The sequence below is a fragment of the Charadrius vociferus genome, unplaced genomic scaffold, assembly GCF_000708025.1.
Source record: "Charadrius vociferus isolate BGI_N301 unplaced genomic scaffold, ASM70802v2 scaffold134, whole genome shotgun sequence".
NCBI classification, from domain to species: Eukaryota; Metazoa; Chordata; class Aves; order Charadriiformes; family Charadriidae; genus Charadrius; species Charadrius vociferus.
Window position 1 is genome coordinate 5,561,906 of NW_009648333.1, and position 3,928 is coordinate 5,565,833.

Consider the following 3,928-nt stretch of genomic DNA (forward strand, 5'->3'; position numbering starts at 1 on the left):
AGCGTAATTCAGACTACTGTTATCTATGATACACTGTCTTGTTTGGACTGTGTATTAATTGTGGCGGTCACAATGTTTTCTGTAATGTTTACAAATTCTTTGCTTTATAGGCACAAGGAAACATTTTCTGGGTGGAACAGCTCCCATCATTCATCTTGTAATTGTAAGAAAAACATAGACCCTCTAATAATAAGAACTTCAGAGCATTCTTTTGAAATAAAGTACAAGTATAGTGAATTCATGACCAATAATTGTCTGTATCGTGTTAGAAACTGATAAGCTAAAAATTACTATAATGTTCAATCATATTTAATGGACTTGCATCACTAGTTTATATCTTTCTATTCTTCTACTGTATAAACATTAAACTGGCTATATTAGAAGACAAATAAGCCTGCATTTTATGTGGAATAATATGCAATTAAAATCTGTTTGGCATTTCTTCTGTCCGATAACATAGTATTTCAGGCGTTCTTCACTAAGTGATCAGACTAAACAAAAGGAAAGGAGAAAAAGGGACATTGTCCGTGTGAATTATTTCAGTTATTATCAAAAGGAAAAATACTTTAAAAGATCTTTGCGGACCTAACTTAGGGACTCTTTACATTTACACAGTTCTTTATAAGATGCCAAATACCAAGACACTGTGTAATTGCTAGACTGGCCTGATTGCGCTATGGAAAGTCCTGGTCCCGAGGCGTGGGAGACCGTCACTTTGTGGTTAGTATAGCACAGTTGCACCACAGGAGACAGCGAATATGCTAAATTATAAATGGTAAAGACCTGACAGGCTAAATAGCCTATCTTTCAATTAATACAAAATTGTTTCCTACATTACATTTCCTGACATTGGATATACAGAATATAGTCTGAAATACAATGTCTGGGGATTCACCTGTTTCTCCTGGAAGATTTCTCCAAAACTAAATAGGAAGAAACTTACAGCAGTAAAGGATTATCACAAATGCATTTGTAGTGTTCTCATAAAAGGTTTCAATTCAGTGATGGAGTGAATTAATACTTGAGGTTGTGGATATAATGTGGATTTTCTTCAGAACACAGAAATTGTTATCAGCCATATCTGTTCCACAGAAAAGAAAAAATACGGCAGCCTGAAAATGAAGAGTGACAATGAGCAAACAGAACTCCACGATCACTTGTTTAAGAGGCAGAGAGAATAGAGGCCGTCATAAACGACAGGTGATGTTTTTTTCCTAAGTGTATTTTTTTTAACTCTTTAACCAACATCAGAATTAAGAACACAGGGAAATGTATGAAAAAAGAATTTGAGAATATTTTGTATGTAGCATTTATCAATACCATATTTATCTTATTCTATACTTAAAAAAATACATCCGTTTCCTGCAGCTCCATGCTATGAAAAACATTTAACATCATAATGCAGATAAGATAGTTCTGTATCAACAAAAAATACACTGGTAAAGTTCTACTGGACTTCATGGATTCAAGATAATTTTGACCATCTAGGACCTGTGAACTTATATTTAAAACAAGGACTCTTTTCCTGTGTGTTTATCCTTCATGCATAACTAATCTTTTCCTGCATCTTAAATTAAGCAAATACAAACCAATGCAGAATTTTAAAAATAATTTTGGAAGTGAAACAGAGCAGGGAGCCTGTTCTGGACTGTGCCTTCTGGGTTATTTCTCATTCTTCTTCTCCTTTGTATATTGGAGCCATACATACAGTAACGCAGCTCTTCCCAGCGAAAGCCTATACTACTTCTTCCCCCGTCATCTACCTATTCCCCAATACTTACACTTTCAGCATATAAATCTGTTATCTTGCAGCAAAATTAGGGATTGTATTACATAATTTGCAATATGTAATTTAAGAATATTTTGTCGTGAGTTAAAGGCAGCATTGGAAGATCAAAGCCCCTTTCTAAAGAGCATCTGCGGGAAGCTGAAGTAGGAGAAGAGAGAATGGCACTGTGAATCCCATACAATGATCTCACGGCAGTTTTAGCACATGTAACCACATTTTAGCATTAACAAACTACATTATGGGTTTTGCCCTGAAGCAGAATTCACAGCTAAAGACAGAAAAATAGAAGGGCTTTGACCACCACCACCAAAAGCTTTATGAAACCCTGTCTGATTTTTATGGCTGCCTTGTATCTTGTACCTTGATCTTTATAGATCTAGCCAGAGACTGTTACATTTTGTGGCTGAATTGAGGAATTACCAAACTGTAACTTCTCTTCTAACCTTGGCCCTCATGAATGATATATTATAGAAGCATACAGTGTACTATTTTGTGAGTCAGAAAACAGAAGTACATTCAGCAAGACTCTATTGGTCAGTAATGTTTAATGGTTTCAGTCAAGTGGAAAAGTGATACAGGAATGATGAAATCAGTTTTACATGTTAAAAGCCCATGTTTCGCAAATTTATGACAATAACTTGGAAAAGATGTTTTCTGTTGTTCTTTATTGGTCATGGACTGGCTAATAAATTTTATCAACCCTACCTTAAAGGCATACTGGTGTATTAATGTGAATAAATCACACAGTTCAAGTAATCTGTAATGATTTCAGCCTTCCCTTAACTCTGCATGAAAGCCCTGAAGAAATATTATATTAATTTACATGAATAATGCTAAAAATGAGTGAAGTATATCGATCGTGGAGAACCTCTGTCACTGCAAAGCTTGAACTGGAAGGTAGTTTCAGTTCTCACTGAATTCAGCAGTGACTACAAGTAGCTACAGCCAGATTTGGACATCATTTCTCATGGTTACATGCCAAATCCTAAATTTTATTATCACTAATCACAAGGTAACTGTTCCCTCTGAATTATCACTGACATCAAAGACTGTTGGCTATTAAGGGTGCTTCTGCTTAGGGGTAGAGCCAAAATCTGAATGGTTTTCACTGAATCACAGAATCACACAATACCGGGTTGGAAGGGACCTCAAGGATCATCTGCTCCAACCTTTCTAGGCAAAAGCATGGTCTAGACATGATGGCCCAGCAGCCTGTCTATCTGAATCTTAAAAGTGTCCAATACTGGGGAATCCACCACTTCCCTGGGGGATTACTCCAATGGCTGATTGTTCTCATTGTGAAAAACTTTCCTCTTGGGGCCAGTCAGAATTTCCCCTGCAGTAACTTGTACCCATTACCCCTCCTCTTTTCCATGTGACTCCCTGTAAAAGGGAGTCTCCATCTTCTTTGTAGCCACCCTTTAAATACAGGAATGTGGTGATAAGATGTCCCCTAAGCCTTCTTTTCTCAAGGCTGAACAAACCCAATTCTCTCAGCCTTTCCTCATCTGGCAGCCTTTCCAGTCCTTTGATCATCCTGGTGGCCCTTCTCTGTACCCTCTCCAGCCTGTCCACAGGCTTTTTCCACAGCGGGCACCAAACCTGAACACAGTGTTCCAGGCATGACCTGACAAGTGCTGAGTAGAGTGGGATAATGACTTCTTCATCTCTGCTGGTGATGCCATTGTTGATGCAGCCCAGCATCCCGTTGGCTTTCTGGGCTTTTACTGGGCTTGTTGCCCACCAGGACCCCCAGGCACCTTTCCACAGAGCTGCTCCCCAGACGGGTCGATCCCAGCCTGTGCTGCACTCCTGGATTATGTTTTCCCAGATGTAAAACCTGACACTTGTCCTTGCTGAACTTCATAAGGTTGCCGTGAGCTCACTCTTCCAGCCGCCCCGGCTCTTCCTGCAGGGTGGCTCTCCTGAAGCTGCGGCCCAGTTGTGTCACAGCTGTGGCTGGAGGCAGACCGCTCATTTCAGTCGAAGATACTGTCCTGTCGTAATGCGTTGTGTGTTTCCTTCAACCCCGGGGGCACCTCCACGTCTTTGGCGAGACATAACACTTCCTAATAACTCTGCCATGACGCCCCTCTCCTCCCCGCCCCGCTCCCCGGGCGGCCGTTACGGCCGTTACAG